This window comes from Triticum dicoccoides, chromosome 2B, assembly GCF_002162155.2.
Source record: "Triticum dicoccoides isolate Atlit2015 ecotype Zavitan chromosome 2B, WEW_v2.0, whole genome shotgun sequence".
Classification (NCBI taxonomy): domain Eukaryota; kingdom Viridiplantae; phylum Streptophyta; class Magnoliopsida; order Poales; family Poaceae; genus Triticum; species Triticum dicoccoides.
The window spans coordinates 343,378,247-343,401,181 of record NC_041383.1 but is presented as its reverse complement, the minus strand read 5'-3'; positions in this window follow the sequence as shown (position 1 = coordinate 343,401,181).

Below are 22,935 nucleotides of genomic sequence, written 5' to 3'. Positions count from 1 at the left end.
AGAAGACTTGGAAGTTGCAAATATTGGAAATGGAATTTGGCCCAATGTCTTGAGGGTGAAGTTGAAAAAAGTGCAGCACGTCTCGGAAGAATTTTGAAGCGGGCGGGGTAAACCCCCAGATCATGTGATCAGTAAAAACAATTATTTCTCCTTCCTTGGGCTCAGGAGGATTTTTGAGGCCTGGGACCCTCCAGTGGATGTCAGCTTTCTTGGATAAGACGCGAGTTTCAACGAAATTGTTCAGATCTTCCTCGGTGACCCGGGATGGTGCCCAGTTGCATGCGGTGAAAGTCTTAGTCATTGTTGATAATGATCTGAAAAGGAAAACTTTGCCGGTTTAAGGTTATGTTGTTATGCCGACCATTGATCTAAGGGTAAGAATGATAATCATTGTATTAAGCCGGAGGAGAGCGACAGAATTATGCAAGGGAAACTATTGGCGCCTTGAGAGGAGACTAATGGTACCTAGCAGGTTATGGTTTATAAAATAAGCCGCCCACACAACTATCAATTTTCAGATGTATGAGTGAATAATTACTAAGTGTTGGACAAACAACTTTCGCAGATTGATGCTATAATTTTGGATCTATAGCAGGTCAAATATTGAAGGAAATTCTAAACCTAAGTTGCGGCAGTAGAGCAGTTCATGTGCTCAGATGGGATCTCTCACGAAGAGGAGGCGTTCAAATATAAAATATGAGTTCTAAAGCCGACGTCGTGCAAGATGTGCGTTAAACTTAGATCAAACTACAAGAAATAGGGAAGAACAAAGAGGAGTGGAGATGAAACCTGACGAACTTGAACAAACCCTAATGGGATCTACGGTGAGGAAGGAGAAAAGCTTACCGGGGCTGTTGAATAGCGGAGGCGCGTGGACGAACTCTGGTCCGTTCAGGTTGATGCAGCGGCCGCGGTTGAGGCAGTGGTGAAGGTCGACGGCGGCGGCGGAGCTCGGGCGCTGGAGGTGTTGTGAGGAAGAGGACGAAGACGAGGAGGCAAGGGGGGAATGAAAGGAACCACTGGCCCTATTTATAAGGCAGAAGGATAAGTGGCATGCGCGGGAATTGAGGAGGCTGAAAAGTGGATATGTGACAGCAGAGACGCCTCGATTTTTGGTGGTTCATTAAAAGTGATGACATATAACTATTGGGTATGACCCGCCCAGGAGCGGCCGGTTCATACCGCTGGTGGTTCATAACAAGAAGGCCCAAGAAGATGATGAAGATGGCGGTTCATGAAGCAAGCTTACTGAAGGCCCAAGACCCGGAGGAGACTTGAGGCCCACGGGCATAAACCGGCATATGTTAACTTGTATGTAAAGAAAGTTTAGTTCTGCCACCGAGCCGAACATGTTGTGTATGAGCCAGCTGGGACTCTGTAAGCCGCCGGGCATCAGCCTGTGTATATAAAGGGTGACCCGGCAGTGGGTTAAGGCAAGAGACAACAAGTCGAGAACTAGGTCAAGCGTATTCGCTCCCTGGTAATCGAAACCCAAGCAATACAACGTAAAGCAGGAGCAGGCCTTTACCTCGTTGCGAGGGGCCGAACCTGGGTAAACTCTCTATGTCCCTTGTCCCGTTTTAACCCCTTCAAGCTAACTACATCGCAATGGCTCCACATCTAAGTCCTCATGCTAGGGCATCTGCCGTGACAGTTCCACGACATGGTTCATAAATCTCAACCCCGCCTTTATGAAGAACTTTGCAAGCTGAACCTTCAACTAGTTCCACAGGGTTCTCTAAATAACCTTGTCTTGGAACCAACTCTTATGAAAGCAATTAAGTGTACTCAAGCCAAATATGCTAATGTTGATTTGATGAAAAATGATCTTGCCTTAGAGAAATCCAGAGATTTCTCGCTTGCTGAAGATGGGACCTTATACTTGAGAGATTGCATTGTGGTACCACGATTTGAGCTTATGGCAAAGAAGGTGATGAAAGAAGCGCATGACACCCCTCTCTCTATTCATCCGGGAAGTACTAAGATGTATCTAGCCATCCGTCAGAAGTACTGGTGGTCTAAAATGAAGCAAGACATTGCTCGATATATTGAAGAATGTGACGTTTATCGTTGCGTCAAAGCAGAATATCAGAAACCGGCTGGACTTCTGCAACCTCTCCCTATTCCTGAATGGAAATGGGATAAGATTCAGATGGACTTTGTCCCAGGCCTTCCCAAGTCTCAAAAAGGTAACAATGTTATCTTTGTCGTCATCGACCAATTCTTGAAAGTTGCTCACTTTCTTCCAGTCAAGGAGACAATCACTCCTAGTCAATTCGCAAACTTGTATATCTCCAGAATTGGTCACTCCATGACATTCCGAAGGAGATCAGTTCAGACCGTGGCAGTATATTCACTTGAAAGTTCTGGGATAGTTTCCAAGAGGCAATGGGAACTCATATTACATGCAGCACTGCTTATCATCCCCAATCCCAAGGCCAAGTCGAGCGAGTCAATCAAATTCTCGAAGATATGCTTCGGGCTTGTGTTATTTATTTCGGCAAGAAGTGGGAAGAATCTCTCCCTTATGCGGAGTTCTCTGATAACAATAGTTATCAAGCCAGCTTGAAGATGGCTCCCTTCGAGGTACTCTATGGACGTAAGTGCCGAACCCCTCTAAATTGGTTAGAAACTGGGGAACCGACACTCATTGGTCTGGACATTATTCAACAAGCTGAAGAGCAGGTTCACATTGTCCGGGATAATATCAAGGCGGCCCAGTCCCACCAAAAGAGCAACTTGACTGGAAACACTAGCGTTCAACTCATCAACCCAGTGAACAAGCTTATCTGCGTGTTACTCCTTTGAGAGGCACTCATCGGTTCAGAGTCAAGGGCAAGCTAGCTCCGCGCTACATTGGTCCCTTCCGCATTCTCGCCCATCATGGACTGGTGGCTTATCAATTGTATTTGCCGCCTCAGTTCTCTCATGTCCATGACGTCTTCCACGTGTCCCACCTTCGTCGATGCTTCAAGGATCCAGAACGTGAAGTGGATCCGGAACCGATTAAAGTGCAAGATGATATCACTTATAAAGAGCATCTGATCCGCATTCTTGAAGAAGCTGAACGTCAAACTCGCCAGAAGGTTACCAAGTTCCTCAAGGTGCAATGGTCAAATAACACTAAAGATGAAGGCACTTGGGAACGCGAGGATAACCTCCGTGCCGAATACCCTGATCTTTTCCCTTCTACGTTTTAATTCTCAGGACAAGTATTTCTTTCAGAGGAGGAGAGTTGTAACACCCCGATGTAATGATGCTATAGTAATCCCTGAGGTTAAGTTAATCCTTTTGCTAAACAAGTGTTTGTTCATCATTGTCTCTTGTCTCTTTCAAATTCCAGTTGAGTTCAAATTCAAATTATGTGTGAAATTAAAAAATGCTGAAACATTAAAACTAAAATGTTCATCATGTGGAAAGTATTCTTTTGGTAATATTGGTGGTGAACCAACATTTTTGCAAGGTGTATAAATGGACTAAATAGCTAAAACAGTGCTTAAAACATTTGTTTAAATGCTTTTTAATTTGTAAAAATACTAAATTATTTTATTTAAATGCTAAACTAAATGTGGTTGTGGCCTAAACTATTATTCTATTTTGGGAGCAAATGTTGTATTTTTGCAAAGCCAAAATGTTTTGAATAGAAATAGGAAACAAAAAGTAATAAAAGAAAAAAAAACAAAGAAAAGGCCAGGCTGCACTGTGCACTTGGCCCAGCCGTGCAACAGTGCAGCCCAGCCCGTTTAGCCCGGCCGTCCCCTACCTCTGTTCACCAGGGGCTGGGTGGACGCGCGCGCACCGTCCGTGGCTGCCGATGGCCATGGGGTGGCCATCCGGTGGCCTCACCGCACCTACTAGGCCGCCCCCGCCCCAGAAGAACCCTAGCTCCCCCCCAATTCCCATCTCCCTCGTGCCGCTCCTCTTTTCCCCATCGCCACCGAGCGCCATCACGACCGCGTCTTTGTCGTCTCCGCGGCCACCGTGCCTCCCTCGCTGCAGCTCGGTGTCTGCCGGGACCGCAATCCTCCGCTACATCCTGTCCGCCTACGCGCACGAGCTGGAGACCACCGAAACGCCCGCATCAAGCCTTCTTCCACCGTGGATCACCGTAGCTCGCCAGCGTTGATCCACTCCACTGCGGCTCCTAAACTATCGCTGGCCTTTCATGAGCCACTAGGTGAGCACGCGCTTGCATTTCCCGAGCTCCCCGCTCGTTGTGCTGCCTCTGGACGCTGTCGCCATTGCCGGTGCTTCCACCGCCGCGACCTAGCTTGCTCTTGCTGCTGCGGCTCGCCGGCTCCTGTCAAGGACGAATGAGCGCGCCAGTGTGCTCAGGGGCTCCCACTGATTCTCCCTATCACTTTAGATCGCGCGCAAACATGTTGGGGTGACATTTTCATCGAACACCGATTCCGAACGCGCCTATTGCCATTGTCACCATCGTTCTAGGTCGTCTCCGGCCACGTTCTTGGCGTGTATGAACCCGCGACACAACAACCAATCGAACGGTGCCGATGTCACTCGATTTGGTGCCCTCTAGGCAAATCCCGCCGGTAGCCTATGCTCGCCTCCACGTTCGAGGTGTTAGAAATTAATTAATTAGATTAATTAGGAAATAATCCTGCTATGTCGGTTGCTGTAGTTTAGCAACTGCCCCTTGTAAACCGCCGGGGTATATATACCCCAATCTTCGATCAACGAGATAACTGTTTCATCATTTGCTCTCCTCTCTCGTTTTTACTTTCACACGTTATCAACACTTTGCCCTAACCGAGAGCGATTAGGCCAACGACAGGAAAAGACGGGCAGCGCAGCGGCGCTCGCGCATCTAGGGCATCGCGCGACTCTCGGCCGTGGGCTGCACCGGCGCTATCCGGCGTTCTGTGGTGAAGCAGCAAACCCCGCCGCGGATGGCGACATAAGTCACGGTGGCGCTCGTGTCTGCCGTCTGCGCCTGTACGCGCAGCGTCGGCTCGCATCCTCGCGACCTCGAACTCAAGGTGTGACCCTCGATGGCGTTCGACGAGGCTCCGACAGGCGGCAGCCTACGGCGTAATGTCCGAGACCTTGCTGCACGCCTCGGTTCAGCGGCCATGGTGAACCCGTGGTGTGGTCCTCCTCGGTGCTCGGCGCCGTGCCCGCAGCGGGCCAGCGGCGCTCCGCGGACGCGACCCCAGCGCGTGGCAAAGCAATGCTCGCGCGCGGCGAAGATTTCTTTTCTCTGCACAGTGGCGGCGATTAGAAATGGCCTTGACGCACGTACAAGAAGGAATTGATTGATTCCAATCCACGCACGCAAAGGAAGGAAATTGATTCCTATCCACACACGCACGAGATTACGATTTGGGGAAACCTTATCCTCACGCAGTTTTGCATTTTCATCCGTTCTATTTTTATTATTAATTGAAAGACCCTGCATAACTCTGTCAATCCCTCAGGCTTAACATATTTTGCAGTTTTTTTGCCATCAGTTTGTTGATGCATGAAAGCCTTTGTTAGCTTATGCATAAACCAATGATTAGATCATTGTCAGGCTGTAAAATTTGCAGTATATGCCTCAGGTTCTTCTGCGTTACATTTAGGTCTTGTAAATAAATATTCTAGACCTATTTTCTAGAACATTCTTAGTGCAACAACTACATGTCATGAAATGTCTTGCACATCTTGGCATGAAAAGAGATGTATCATCAAATGTCATAGTCAACATGACTAGTACAAAAATTATTTGTGAATCACAAGGTACTGGTGGCATCTACTGCACCATTTGCAGATTATCCACCACTACTATGAGGTCTACATCTTGTTATTTTAACAAGATGACTACCTTCAAAGTGCTCTTTCAAATATTAATTTTAGATGTGACTACCTCAAGATATCATAAGGTAATATTGGCATCTACTGTAAATTGTTACAGACTATGCACTATTACTGCAAAGTCTACATCATGTCACTTTGACAAATGATTACGTTCAAAGTGATTTTTTTAAATTTACATAACATAAGGTAATAGAGATATGAACATCTACTGACAAAAGTCAGACTATGTTTTCTATTACTGCGAGATCTACACCACATCGGTGATTATCTTCAAAATGTTATCCTATATAAATTGAGGTCTACACATATGGTTATAAGGCATCAGCCAAATTAAAAATTGCTCCTCCAAAGCATTTATTGTTGTTGTTCACTAAAATAGTTTACTCCCATAGTAAATATTGTTTTTGCACACTTGTTATATGCTGAAATGCTATTTTTGTGCTAACACAAACTATTCAAGCCTCACTTTGCTTGAATATGTGATGGAAAACTATGCAAATATTTGCATATACCAGTGATTACCTTCTATTACATTGGTAAAATACATGGCAGAAGATATGTCACTATTTCTAATTATAGTGTCATCCATCCATCAAGAAGGATACCATAATCTATAGCAAGTGTCTCAAACACTGTTGTAATGTCCACATCACATTGTGGTTATACTTTTATAATGACCAACCGATGTCAAACATGCAAATTCTATACGTTTTGGCAGTGACTCTAAAGTCACACACTTCCTCAAGAATGAAGTCCAAAATATTAACAATGATTTCATCACATGCATTGTATTGAAGGGTACACCTAGGTTCACCAAGGATCACCTTGGCCATGATTGTTCTCAAACAAATCATTTTCATTGCTTACATTTTTAATGCACTAAATTCATAATTAGGTGGGAGAATTTATTTCAAGATGATTCATGACATCAGTCATTGTATCCACCTGTGGCATTGTTGCCACTATAACTCCACCGACGGGATAACATGTCATGGCTATTCTCTTAACAGCTAAATAGTGAGCACATCGCGGATGACCACCATTCAGTTTTCAAGACCTCAAGTCTATCGCAGGTCACAATTTTATCACTTAATCAACTTCAAGTTGAGATCTCATGATCAAATATTTTCCTATATACAGATCCAGTTGAAAAGCCTTTAATGCACTTTACATCCTCTTAAGATGGTATACTACCATTTTTATGATCAAGAAACATGGAAATTTCTTAAAATCATCAGATTCACCCAACGGGTGCTATACCATAATTTAAAATTCTTGGTAGTACCGAGAATGCTATGCAAGTTAGTGGTCACAAAATAGAACCATAAGGAACTCGAAGTAAAGTGGAGGCTAATAGACAACCAAAGAGAGAATTATCTCTTAATAGGAATCGGTCATTCTCAAATGATCAATGACAACTCTCAAGTTTGTCAAATGTGTGGTTATATAAATATTGTACCTATGATTACCAAACCCTCTAACATATGGTCGAACCACACCACAAATTTATTAAAAGGCCAATAAGTTCAATGGGATAAATTTGAAAATTTGCAAATAACAACCAAATTCTAGTAACGGATTGGTCTCACAATCTTCATCAGAAGGAGGACCAAAATCTAGTGCACAAAATGGAGGATGAACTTATTTGCACTCAACAATATCGAAGACCTCAGGTAATCTCCTAATTATCCCAACTATACTTGTACTACTACATGTAGTAGGATGTTCAATATCATATCCCTTGGATACAAAATTCGATAAATTTGAATGCATGTTTCAATTCATACTCAATATTGTTGCGTACACAATGATTTTCTAAGTATCAATAAATATTAGGCTTGATAGCCTTAGCCATCCTGGTTTGGGGATGATTAGAAAATTATTGACAATTATATTGGTCACAACTTAATAAGTTGCAAAATATTCCCCATATCATCAGATTATATGTGCACCAAATGTGCCATAGGGGAAATCTGTTTTAAGGAACTCTCACCTTAAAATTCTAAATGATCCACTTATTCTTTCTTGAACACATTCAAAAGATATATGTGGAATGTTGAACCATTATCTGGGGTAATTTAGATACTTCATGGTACTCATATACACATTCATAAAATGTTTTTAAGTGTGTCTCTTATCACACACAACCATGATCTTACCCAATAAATTGCTTAACTTATCAAAGTAGGAGAAAATTCTCCTGAACGGAGGATAAACCCATTCGAATGGATAATGTCGTTGAACTCATTTCACGAGAATTTTCTGATTGCATTCATTACCCTAATTACATACCCAGAATGATTTAACTAAATTCCTTATCAAAGATAGTCAAATGAATTACATGACCACTTTTAAAGAATTGTAATTTACAGCCTCTTGTTGGACACATACGGCCTTACACACCGTAAGTATGATCTAAATCATAACAACTGCATATCATACTACTTTCCCCTTGTAGTAACTACGTGGAAATCAACAAAGTATTTCCCATCTGCAATAATTCAGCTACATACCGATATCACCACTCCAGCGTACATCAATGGGCACTCACAAAAAATTAGGGATCTATGTGAGGAATAACAATTTATCCGTCAATCAAAATTATTCATAGCTCGTATGCTGATTGCATCAGCAATAAGGATATTTTTCGGCATTACGGGGAGATAAGTACCACAAAGAATGCCGAGAAATAAATTAGAAATGTTATTGACATTCAATCCTTATATCCATGTACTCAAAGAATCCGAACTAGAAGTTTAGAGAATCATATATTTGCAACACATTGCAAATTTGCCACATACATTTACTGATGACAAGGTGTCACTAAATTCTATATTCCTGCAGTAAAGTGTCAGAAAGAGTGGAGGTACCTGACAAACCACTCTTCTCCTCAAATGAGAGCAAGAGGGGGAGAAAATCTGACAAAATGAGATATAACTTCTCATATGCTTCCGCGGAAACAGAGGAAATCAAATCCTCATCCAGTAAATGTAATTCAACATCAAGTTGAAAGACACCTCACTGGATGCTCATCATCCAAAGCCCGGCATAAATGTGCACAAATGTTTTTGTGCCGGGACATCGAAACACCTTGACTCCATTTGTTGTAGGAAATCACAAGGAGTTAAAAAGGAATGAATATATTATCCACAAACTTCAATGATTCCATTTGAATCATATAAAATAAAGACTACATTTGTCGACATATATTTCTTCTCAAATTGCTAAAACCTTTTGGGCCCTGAACCAAAATCCATGGTAGAGTGCCTCTTGCACTCATATTGGTTCACATAAAAGGAAGCAAGTAACGAAGAATAGTACTCGCTCTGCAAACGAGTAGTATTTACCGCAGTAATACACACTCCTCATAAGTATCTTCCATTTGGAATACTAAAAACTTCTCATTCATAGACAAAGTCAATGAGGTGGTGAGAAAGCGAGGCTTGTAGAAAAGGGTTCACGCAGAGACCCAACATCGATTATGATGTAACATGCCCTCTTGGTATGAGTGGAATTATGTTTCGATACTAAATATCATTGGCAATAAAAAAATATTATCCATGCAGTTGATGGATGAAATGGCTACATACACATATGAGTCGCTCATTTTGGAATCTCTATTGAAGTCCCTGAAGGGCTTATACTTCCAAATCCAAAAGCAAATCGCAACAAGTTTTGTGTAATACTTCATAAGTCACTCTATGACTTGAAATAGTCGGAAATCATATGGTACTACCGACTAAATGAGTTCCTTCTTCAAAAGGATTACTCGAATAATGATGACTATTCACATGTTTAATAAAGGAATCCCAAATTTGATTACCTTTCATCACCTCAATGTATATTGATAACCTCATCATCAATGTCTATACAAGACCTAAACATACACAAAATAATCTTAAGACAGAAAATTTGGATTCAACCAAATTTATCTTAAGCTTACAACTTGAGCATTCTCTCAAGAATACATATCAGTCGACATATATCCAATACATATATGAGAAGTTCAATGGGGATATAGCATACCAATAAATACATGTAATATGGTCATACTACCCCTGATAGGGTACAAATCCATTCATACCTAGGGGTGATGATGAAGTGATATTAGAACCTAAAGTTCTACATCTCACTAACACTAAAGCACTCATATAATTGCAAACTACGTCAGGCCTGACACTATACTTGCTATCTTTGTTTAGAGTGCAACCCCCAACAAAAGGTATATGGACGATATAAGAAATATTAGCTTATATCTCAAGCTCACAATAAATCTTGAATATTTCCATCAGGAAATACAAGATATGACCATGATATGATACAATGATATTGGCTCTTTCTTTGATCCCAACAATGCCATATCAATGACTGAATTTGCGGGAATAGCCTTCATATGGAAGTCATCTAAATGGGCTTTAATGGCTATTTCCAGTTATCATTCTGACATAATTGCTTTATCTAAAAGCATTGCAAAATATGCATGGCACAACAGAATGATTAACCACACTCAAAATCATGTGGTTGAGATTCATCAAAATCACATAACTTGATTTATCAAGACACTACCACTTGTGTTACTCAATACCTACAGGTTATATGAAAAGCAATATCATAAAGCACATTGCTCAAAATTACTTATCCTCACGAATTATAGACAAGTGAGGAAATAATATGCAAAAGACATACTTTGAAAGTCCTACATATTATTCATGATGTCATGGTCGTATCAATGGAATTGTATTACACATTCTCCAGGTTTGCAAAGTTCAGGGGGGGTAATCTCCAAAATCTATAACCTATTAACAATCCTAAGATTGTATATTTTGTACTCTTTTTCCCTTCATGAGTTTTTCCCTAATGGTTTCTCATAAAGGTTTTTAACGAGACAATATAAACACAAGTGCCCATATATGTCATATCATTTTCTCCTTATATTTTCCCACTGGGTTTTAAAGGAGTTTTCAATGGCATATCATATCGCACTCTTTTCCCTTATGAGTTTGCTCTCAAAGTTTCTCATAATGGTTTTTAACGAGGCAATATCTTATTAAAGATCATACGTCATACCTTCTATTTTCCCTATCAAGGTTTTTAAAGAAAGTACTCAAGACATATTAATTGTTCTCTAAACTCGCTGATGAGTTTTCTCCTTCTTCAAAGATTTTTCTCATATTAGTTATTAAGAGACAATAATCATTATATGTTGCATCATTTTCTCCTTATTATTTTCCCACTGGGTTTAAAGGAGTTTTAGCAACATATCTACACTATTCTTCTCATATTTTTCCCACAGGGTTTTTGGAGGAGACTTTAATGATTATACAAGGATTTCTCAAGATGAAGATGATGAACATTCTCAAAGGCAAAGACATACAAGGAGTATTATTTATCAAGATGATGCATATTCGCAAAGACAAGCATTGATTAGGGGGAGTGTTAGAAATTAATTAATTAGATTAATTAGGAAATAATCCCTGCTATGTCGGTTGCTGTAGTTTAGCAACTGCCCCTTGTAAACCGCCTTTGTACTGGGGGTATATATACCCCAATCTTCAATCAACGAGATAACTGTTCCATCATTTGATCTCCTCTCTCGTTTTTACTTTCACACGAGGCTCGCCAGAGCTACTCCGGCAGCCGGCGCTGAGGTGGCCGCCACGTGGACCTGCCTGGGTCATTGGCCGATGGGCTCCGCAGCCCTGTTGACCCCGTTGACTCAGGTCAACTGTGCTGACTGGCCGGCCTCGGCCACTGACAAATGGGCCCCACCAGTTAAATAAACAAATTAAAATGTTTTTATAATTAAAATTAATTAGATTCCTAAGCAGTCACTGACATGTGGGGCCCTACTAGCTAATTAACCTCTGGTTAGTTTAAATAAGCTCTGTTAGACCACTGTCTATGACAGGTGAGTCCGGCAGGTTAGGTTTGACTTAGACCAGGCGGTTTGACCTGCTGACGTCATAGTGATGTCATGATGATGTCAATACTAATTTCTATTATTTCCTAAATTGATTTAAATTTCAGGAAAATGTTTAAATCTTTTAAAATCCATAGAAATTAAACTGTAGCTCGGGTCGAGAAACTTTGTACATGAAAGTTGCTCAGAACGACGAGAAGAATCTGATCATGGCATTTGTTTCCATGTCGGAACCCTATTCGTAGGTGAACCCGTAACTTTTAGCCCGTTTCCTATAGATGAATAGTGCACATGAACTAGTTAATAATACAACCTTAAACCAAAAATAACTAATATGACTTAGACATACCTTTAGGCAACCGTGCACTGCACGTTTGCATAGCATACTCTGTGTTGCATATGATTGTTGTGTATTTATCTGTTTCTTCCCCCTCTTCTCTCCAATAGACCCCGAGACCGATGCTGCCCCTATGATCGACTATGTCACCGACGACACCACTGACGACCCTGCCTTTGCTGCAGAGCAACCAGGCAAGCAAACCCCCTTTGTTCATTCCAATATCGCCCATTCCCTTCTCTCTTATGCTTGGATTAGAACTTCTACCACTTTTGTATGATCCTATTCTGATGCATAGCCTAATTTTGTTACCTGCCTTCATACCTTACCTGCTTATTCTAAACTACTTAGTATAGGTTGGTTAGAGATCCATCAGAGGCCCCCACCTTGTCCCAGTTGCCCCCGCTTTATGTTCGATGACTCGATCAACGTGATTGACGTCCAGGCCCCGACACCACACATCAACCCCCTTTGTTGTACGACACTACTGGGTTACTATCGAGTGCTGAGGGTGATACCTCGTTAGCACTTCTAATGTTAACCTTGTAGGTTAGTTCATCGGTTGTGGTCATCGAGGGTAATTCCTCCTTCACCACTCCCGATAACGATGCTGTTGTGCAACTCGTCAAGAGTGGACCTCGAGGGTGATTCCTGCTAGGTTCACCTTGACGAGTACATCAGGTGGAATTCCATCGAGGGTGATTCCTCAGGGTCCCCCTTGGTGTTTTGGACACACGGTTACTATGGCTTTACCACATAACCATGATGACTTCAGGTCGGCCCCGAGGGGTACCCGCGAGTGATGTGAAGTCGGATTGATCTGGAGGATACCCGCAAGTTTTCCACGCGACGGGCCGGGCATTCTTAGCCCTTGCCGCAAGTCCATGAGATGGGGTGACGGGACCACATATCATGGATCATTGATCGTTACCACACTACCAAGACACTAACGGTCTGGATATTTGATCTTAGTAGGCCTCTGGCCTCTTTCGCAGTAACCACCATGCGGGAATAAGTATGGGCACTCTGTGTCATACGATTCTTCCGAAATCTCACTGGCGTCAGCAACTCAGCGACACGTGCCGGGTTGGACTGGAAGGCCTTCGCTTGTATAAGGGAGGCTAGGTCTGCTCGCCGGCCGTGTTCGCAACACACATGATTGCAAAGGACGATTGCCCATTACCCCTTCGCATTTAGGATGTAGACTGGCGTGCTGGCCTCTCTGTTGAGCCTAGGTAGGACTACTGTGTGTTGATCGTCCGAGGTCGGTCATGATGTGATGGTGTGTCTGGCCAGAGTTGATCGAGCGTGTTGGGTAAGTTTGTGCACCCCTGCAGGGAAGAAACCATCTATCGATAGCCTGTCCTACGGTAACGGACGCTCGGAGTTGTATCCTGATCGATACAACTAGAACTGGATACTGAATGCTGAGGCATGTAATGGGAGTCGGGGAAGAATCTCTGGGCGTTATTTCTACAACATGTTTGTTAAATATAAATTGCCATTCTATACTCTTCTGATTGCTGCAAGATGCTTGGAGCTGCTTGAAGATGCTAGTCTTCGATAGTCTAGGCTTTCCCCTTCTCTTCTGGCATTTTGCAGCTTAGTCCACAGATACTACCCATTTCATTGGTATCGATGCATATGTAGTATAGATCCTTGCTTGTGAGTACTTTGGATGAGTACTCATGGTTGCTTTGCTCCCCTTTTTCCACCTCTTTCCATTCTTCTCGGATGCGGTAACCAAATGGTGGAGCCAGGATCCAGACGCCACCGCCGATGACTACTACTACCCCGAGGCCCTACTACTACGTGAAGGATGCCGACGACGAGGAGTAGTTAGGAGGCTCCCAGGCAGGAGGCCTTGCCTTTTCGATCGATGTTGCTTTTGTGCTAGCCTTCTTAAGGCAAACTTGTTTAACTTATGTCTGTACTCAGATATTGTTGCTTTCACTGACTCTTGTGTATTCGAGCTTATGTATTCGAGCCCTCGAGGCCCCTGGCTTGTAATATAAAGCTTGTATTATTTTAATTTGTGTCTAGAGTTGTGTTGTGATATCTTCCCATGAGTCCCTGATCTTGATCGTACACATTCGCATGTATGATTAGTGTACCATTGAATCGGGGGCGTCATAGTGCCGATATGGGCGTGCTTAGTTCTTTCAGAGGGATCTCAACTATGCAACGGGTCTCTATCTACGTCGATGATGTTGCATTATTTGTGAAGCCTAGTGTTGGAGATCTCAGTTTTGTCAGGACTGCCTTGGGGGCTTTCGGCCGGACGTCTGGACTTCGTGTTAACTATCGCAAATCTTCGACGATTCTGATCCAAGGCAATGAAGAAGATCAGGGCAGAGTTGAGAGTATGTTGGAGTGTCACATTGGGGAATTCCTTTGCAAGTATCCAGGGCTTCAGCTTGCCATCATGCAGCTTACCCGTGGTGAATGGCATCCTATTCTGGACAAGGTGAAACAATGGTCCCAGCGTGGCAAAGGGGACTTATTCACCAATCTGGCCGGCTGATTCTTGTAAAATCTATCATGATTGCGAGGCCTATCCACCATTTCATGATCATGCATGCTCCCAAGTGGGTCTTTGAGGACCTGGATAAGTGGATGTGTGCTTTCTTTTGGATTGCGGAAGACAAGGTCAATGGAGGACAATGCTTGATCGCATGGAACACCATTTGCAGGCCCCTCTGCTTTGGTGGGCTGGGAGTCAAGAATTTAGAGCTACAAGCACTTACGCTGCGAGTCTAATGGGAATGGCTGAGAAGAACTGATCTGGAGAGGCCTTGGCAGGATATGCCCTGGTGGTAGATAGAGAGGCTCGACAAGTTTTTGATAGTTTGGTGCACATCTCGGTTGGTGATGGAGCCAACACCTTATTCTAGCATGATAGATGGATCCATGGATTCGGCATTGCAAACTTTGCCCCTCAGATCATAAACTTGGTGGAAAGAAGTACACAAAATAGACGCACGGTTCAGCAAGCGCTCCAGAATAATCAATGGGTCAGTGACATCAATTGCGATCTGAATTTCACGGTGCCATTGCAGTTGATCATCTTGGGGCAAGCCATTGCCTCGGTTCCTCGCGATGACAGCCGCCCTGATGCTTTCTCCTGGCCTGCTGACATCTCTGGAAAGTACACCGCCAACTTAGTTTAGGATAGACTTGTTAGGGCTTGGTTAGGGTGCCTTTTGCCTCTTGCATTTGGAAGAGCTGGGCTGCTTTGAAGTGCAAGCTACACATGTGGCTGGCGGGGCAACATAGGGTTTGGAGATCTGATCGTCGTGCTAGGCATGGTTTACAGGATCACCCTTCGGCTTGCTTCACGTGTTTACAAGAGGGAGATAACGTGGATCACATCCATGTCCAGTGCATCTATGCACGACAAGTCTGGTACAAATGCATCCAAAGCCTCGGCTTGAGCGTAGCCATACCAAAGGTGAGAGATGGCATGTTAGACTGGTGGATTCGAGCTAGGAGACCTTTTGTTGGGAGGCTCAAGAGAGGTTTTGACATCTTCATCATTGCGGTGGCCTGGTCCTTATGGAAGCAAAGGAATGCCCGGGTGTTCAACCAGAGGGAGCAGGAAAAGAACATTGATGAGTTGCATTTGCACATCCTCAAGGAGCTCAAGGAGTCGAAGGAGTGTAGCGACCAGACCTCAAACAGTCTAGTCTCTGTGCATTAGTGTCATCCCAGGATCGGTAATGCTGACATGCACATTACTTGAGGATTTATAACAGAGTTTCAATCACACACTTATTACATCGAATGTCTCAAAAGAGAACTTATTACAATTATATGGCTTAAGGCCATCTAAATACGATAACAACGGAAGGCTTGGAAGATAAAGCAAATCCATCAACTCCAATGGCATAGCTGAGTGAAAGACAACGACCTATGGCACCTTACTCATTGTCTGAAAAGTCTGCAACATGAAATATTGCAGCCCGAAACGGGTCAGCACATGGAATATGCTGGCAATGTAACACATAGAGTAATGAACAAAATGAAACTACATGCATATATGGCTGGTGGAAAGCTCTACGGTTACAGTTTTGCATAAAGCCAATTTTTCCCTACAACAAAGGAATAAATTTTATTTAACAATCATTGTGGTTGTTAAACATTGAGAAGGTTCCTCCAACTCAATCCCAATTAAACATCATCATTAAACCCAGCAATTAAATTTAGAGTGATGAGATCAACATGATAATCCAAGAACCAGATACTCAAGATGTCCATAACCGGGGGCACAGCTAACCATGATTAGTTCGTACACTCTGCAGAGGTCTGCGCACTTTTCCCCACAAGACTCGAACACATCCATGGTCGGAGATTCGAGACACAGTCTTTCTGAAGCATTAACTCTCTACTCTGGGTAGACAGTACCACCTACAACCCACTACATCTTCTAGTCTACCTCTTCAAGAGCTTCACGCAACTTACTCAACTATGCCAGAGCCCATATTGGCTTGTGCCTGCACACGGAAGTTTCTAGCATGAATAATCTTATGATCCCTTTGAGCCTGGGTGGCGAACCATAGGATGATCACACGGGTACTCTGGGATATCCTAGGACAACACTGGATTCTTCAGGTGCCCTGACAACCACTGGGTACTCCAGGGTGCCTCAACCAATCCACCTAGATGTGTATTTAAGTAGCCACCTTAACTTAACCATTAATTAACAATACTCACAGCTGTCATGGATACACTCACCCAAACCACGTCTATGAGCATAGCATAGCAATATAAGCATAACGTAGAAGTAACTCCCAAAGGTTTGATAATAAATAGGGCAATAGGTTCTACCTCATCATCTACTTCCCAAACCCACATGTTATTCAGATCATAACCATGCAATGTTTGAGGGTTGATCTAATGCAATAAAACTGGGTAATAAAGAGGTATGATCAAAGTGTTAATTGCCTTGCTGATGATCCGCAAAACCTAGAGACTCGTAGTAGCACGCTTCGCACTCCGGGTACTCTATCGCAAACAAACAATAACATACATAAGCAATCAACTAGAAGCATGGGTAAAACTCAAATAAGAGATCTAATCAGAAAGTTAAACTGAAGAACTCTGGTTTGCAAAAAGAATCAAATCAAACGAAGCAACGAAACTCAAACTGCGAAAGAAACAAGATTCGTTTACTAATCTTGACTAAAGTCAAATTTTACAGTAGCAAAATCTTGTTCAGGTTGTTTCAACAGAAAGAGGGCTTCAAGACGAAGATCTAGGCACTTGAATCACCTAATTCCGATAAACGAGCGAAAAGATAAACTAAAACGAAGATTAGGGTAGAAATCGCGATCGAAAATAATCGCGGAAAAACCCTGGAAAAAGAAAAACTGACAAACAGGCTAACGAACGAACGTTCGCTGTCTATAGCTAATGAATGAACTTCGTTTGTTAAAACGAACGTACAGACGAACGTCCGCTATTTAACTAAACCGAAAAAACATAAAACCGATCTAAAAAAACAACCTGGGGTTTTCAAAAAAAAAACGAACGGTTGTCTCGGATAAACCGGCGGCGGCGGTGGCGGTTATACCTCCGGCGAGGTTGGCGACGGCGGGATCGTTGGCAGCTCCTCCGGCGGCTGCGGTCGGCGTCGACGGCGACAGTTGTCGGCGTCGGCGGCTCCTCCGGCGGTGGCGGCTGGCGGCGGGGCTAGGGTTCGGGCGGGGCGGCGGGCTGGAGGCTCGGGCCTCGGTCTTATAAGAGGCCGGCCAGGTCGGAGTCCGGGGCAGACACGGCCCGGTAGGACGGTTGACTTTAAAAAAATAATAATATTTCGACGCGCAGAAAAACAAATAAAAGAAATACTAAACGGACTCCAAAAATCCTGAAATAAATTTTTCCCGTCCTCTAAAAATATAACGGACAAGGTGAACATTTATTTGGGTCTCTAATGCAATTTTTAAAAACGCACTTTTTCCTAATTCCAATAAAATAGCAATAAAACTCCAAATAAAATTCTTATTTGATTTTAATATTTATCCTCCAATATTTCTTTATTTTCGGGAAGTCATTTTATCCCCTCACTTTTATTTTCACATAAGAAATATTCGGAGAGAAAAATTAATTAAAACCAAATGATCCTCTTTCCAAAATTTGAGAAAACTCAAATATGAAAATATCGAAATCCTCAACTCTCTCCGTGGGTCCTTGAGTTGCTTAGAATTTCTAGGATCAACCAAAATGCAATAAAATATGCTATGCAATAATGATCTAATGTATAACGTTCCAAATTGGAAATTTGGGATGTTACAAATCTACCGCCCTTAAGATGAATCTCGCCCTCGAGATTCGGGTTGGCTAGAGAATAGGTGTGGGTGGTCCTTCCGTAGGTCTTCCTCTCGTTCCCAGGTGACTTCATCCTTGGTATGGTGGCTCCACTGAACTTTGCAGAACTTGATAACCTTGCTGCATGTGACTCGGCTGGCAAACTCGAGAATCTTCACTGGTTTCTCCTCATAAGTCAAAATCGCTATCCAACCAAATCGCTTCCAGCGACACTGTATCTCTTAGAGGAATATCGACCATCTCTGTGTGGCACTTCTTCAACTGGGAAACGTGGAACACATCATGAACTCCTGACAATCCTTCTAGCAATTCCAACTTATAAGCAACTTCTCCCATACGCTCCAAAACTTTGTATGGTCCCACAAAACGTGGTGCTAACTTTCCCTTAACTCCAAAACACTTAACTCCTCAAAGTGGGGACACACGAAGATACACTCTGTCTCCTACTTCATAAACTGTCTCCTTGCATTTAGAATCCGCATAGCTCTTCTGCCTGGACTGTGCTACCTTGAGTCTATCGCGAATCAACTTAACCTTCTCTTCAGACTCCTTAATCAAATCTGGTCTAAACAACTGTCGATCTCCAACTTCATCCCATAACAACAGTGTCCTGCACGTCCTTATGTACAAGGCTTCGAAAGGGACCATCTTCAAGCTGGCTTGATAACTGTTATTGTAAGAGAACTCTGCATATGGCAAATTGTCATCCCAACTAGATCCATAATCTAGCGCACAAGCTCTCAACATGTCCTCCAGAATCCGATTGACTCTCTCAGTCTGTCCATCTGTCTGTGGATGAAAGGCTGTACTAAACTCTAGCCTGGTACCCAAAGTCTCATGCAAGTGATTCCAGAACTTTGAGGTAAACTGGGTTCCTCTATCTGATACAATGGTCCTCGGAACTCCATGCACACATACGATCCTGGTCATGTATATCTTGGCCAACTTAGCACTGGTGTAAGTGGTCTTCACTGGGATGAAATGAGCTACCTTCGTCAACCGATCGACTACAACCCATATCGAGTCATAGCCTGAAGGAGTCCTGGGCAATCCCGTGATAAAATCCATGCCTAGCTTATCCCACTTCCATTCGGGTATCGGCAATGGCTGGAACAATCCTGCTGGCTTCTGATGCTCTGCCTTTACTCTTTGACATACATCACAAACTGCTACATACTCAGCAATATCCTTCTTCATTCCGGTCCACCAGAAACTGTCCTTCAAATCCAGATACATCTTGGTATTTCCTGGGTGAATCGAATACAGCGAATCATGGGCCTCCTATAGAATCAACTTCCTGATATCGGGGTCATTAGGCACATATACGCAGTCCTCAAACCATAAGGTATCGTGCTCATCCTCACGAAATCCTTTAGCCTTTCCTTTGCTCATCCTTTCCTTTATCTCTGCAATCTATTTGTCAGTCTTCTGAGCTTCTCTGATCTTATCCATCAAGGTATACTAAATTTCCAATGCTGCTACATAACCTCTTGGAACTATTTCCAAACATAGCTCGCGAAGATCCTCTGCTAACTCCTTGGGTAATGCTCCGGCCATGAGTGTATTGACATGACTCGTGCGACTCAACGCATCGGCTACTATGTTAGCCTTTCCGGGATGATAGTGCAACTTCATATCATAATCCTTGATGAGCTCCAACCATCTCCTCTGCCCGAGATTCAACTCCTTCTGTGTGAAGATATACTTCAAACTCTTGTGATCCGTGTATACCTCATAATGGTTTTCGATGAGAAAATGTCTCCATGTCTTCAACGCATGCACTACAACTGCTAACTCCAAATCGTGCGTAGCATAATTCAACTCATGGGGTTTAAGCTATCGTGAGGCATAGGAAACAACTCTTCCCTCCTGCATCAGCACTGCTCCAAGTCCTCGACGAGAAGCGTCGCAATACACTTGATAATCCTTGCATTGATCTGGAAGAATCAACACTGGGGCTGTAACCAAACGTTTCTTCAACTCCTGAAAACTGGCCTCACATTCCTCAGTCCATTTGAACTTGGTGTCCTTCTTCAACAACTCCATCATGGGCTTTGTAATCTTAGAGAAATTCTCAATGAACCTCCGGTAGTATCCTACGAGTCCAAGAAAACTCCGGATCTCTCCAACTGATGTGGGTGATTCCCAATTAGTAACTGTGACAACCTTGGTGGGGTCTACTGCTATTCCTTCTCCAGATATAACATGTCCGAGGAATCCAACTTCCTTCAACCAAAACTCACACTTACTGAACTTGGCATATAACTGATGTTCTCTGAGCTTCCCAAGTACCAAACGCAAATGCTCCTTGTGCTCCTCTTCATTCTTCGAGTAGACCAGTATGTCATCAATGAACACCACGACAAACTTATCCAAAAATTCCATAAACACCTTGTTCATAATGTTCATGAAATAGCCAGGCGCATTAGACAGACCAAATGACATAACAGTATACTCATATAACCCATACCTTGTGGTAAAAGTTGTCTTAGGTATATCCTGCTCCCGAATCTTCAGCTGGTGGTATCATGATCGTAGATCGATCTTGGAAAATACTTTAGCTCCTTGCAACTGGTCAAACAAATCATTTATCATCGGTAGTGGGTACTTGTTCTTGATCGTCACTTCGTTCAACCCTTGATAATCAACAACCATCCTCAACGATCCATCCTTCTTCTCCACTAGAAGCACTGGTGATTCCCAAGGTGACGAACTTGGGCGAATATAGCCTTTATCCAGTAACTCCTTAATCTACTTCTTAATTTCTTCCAAATCCTTTGCGGGCATCCGATACGGTCTCTTAGATATTGGCCCTGTGCCTGGCAAAAGCTCAATCAAAAACTCAATGTCCCTATCTGGTGGCATGCCTGGCAACTCCTCTGGAAATACATCAGGGAAATCCTTCACCACTGGTACTTCCTCCTGTACAATTCTTGATAAGGAATTCACTTGAGTCCTCTTCAGCACATGCTGGGATACATACTTAATCCTTCTTCCTTCTGGAGTAGTGAGCAAAATTGACTTACTGGCGCAATCAATGTTCCCTCCATACTTTGATAACCAATCCATGCCTAATATTACATCCAGTCCTTGTGACTCCAATACTATTAGGTCTGAGGGGAACACGTAGTTACCAATCCTCAATGGTAACCGGTCACACCATAGGCTAGCCATATACTCTTCTCCTGGCAATGTTACTAACATGGGTGACCTAAGGGCTTGGGTTGACGGGTTATACTTATCCACAAATCCCCTTGATATGTATGAATGCGATGCACCAGTATCAAAAAGAACGATTGCAGTAAATGAGTTAACCAAAAACTTACCTATTATTGTATCTGGCTGCGCTTCAACCTCCTCCACGCTAACGTGGTTCACTTGTCCCCTGTTGAAAGGGTTGGGCTTCTTCCCAGATCTTCCATTACCATTTCCATTCTTTCCTTCAGAACACTCCATGGCGTAATGTCCATTCTTCCTGCACTTGAAACAAGTAATGTGACTTAGATCCTTCTTAGCGGGTGTTGCTGGGTTGGAACGGTTCTAGCCGTTGCTTCCTCCATTCCCATTCCCATTCTTGGGGCCACTATGGTTATGCGAACTTCCTCCATCGGAATTATGGCCTCCGTGGTTATGGTGAAGGTGTCCTCCCGAGTTCAGGGTAAAACGGGGCCTCTGCTGAGCTCCTGAATTGTACTTCCCTTGTCCATACTTCCTCTTGCGGTTGTCAATCTCCTGCTGCTTCCCTTCAGTCATAAGAGCTCTATCTACCAACTCCTGGTATTTGTTGAAGGTTGCCACCATCAACTGCATGCTCAGCTCAACATTCAGTCCTTCTAGAAACTTCTCCTGCTTAGCAGCATCTGTAGCAACGTCATCCGGGTCATAACGTGCAATCTTACTAAAATCATCCACATACTGCCCACTGTGCGTCCTCCTTGGCGCAAGTTGCGAAACTCGTGCTTCTTCATGGCCATAGCTCCTGCTGAAATATGCGCAGTGCAAAAAGCCTGATGAAACTGGTCCCATGTGACAGTGTTGATGGGGTAAGTGGCTGTGAAATTCTCCCACCATGATGCTGCGGGTCCATCAAGCTGATGTGCGGCAAATCGCACTCTCTCCGCATCTATGCATCCTGCGGTGGCCAGCTCTCTTCCAATCTTGTGGAGCCAATCATCTGCAACAATCGGCTCGATACTACTAGAGAACACCGGCGGATTCAGCCTTAGAAAACGGGCTAAGTGATCAACAGGTGGTGGTGGTGGTGGTGGTGGGTTGTTGTTGTTGTTGTTGTTTTTGTTGTTGTTGTTGTTGTTGTTGTTGTTGTTGTTGTTGTTGTTGTTGTTGTTGTTGTTGTTGTTGTTGTTGTTGTTGTTGTTGTTGTTGTTGTTGTTGTTGTTGTTGTTGTTGTTGTTGTTGTTGTTGTTGTTGTTGTTGTTGTTGTTGTTGTTGTTGTTGTTGTTGTTGTTGTTGTTGTTGTTGTTGTTGTTGTTGTTGTTGTTGTTGTTGTTGTTGTTGTTGTTGTTGTTGTTGTTGT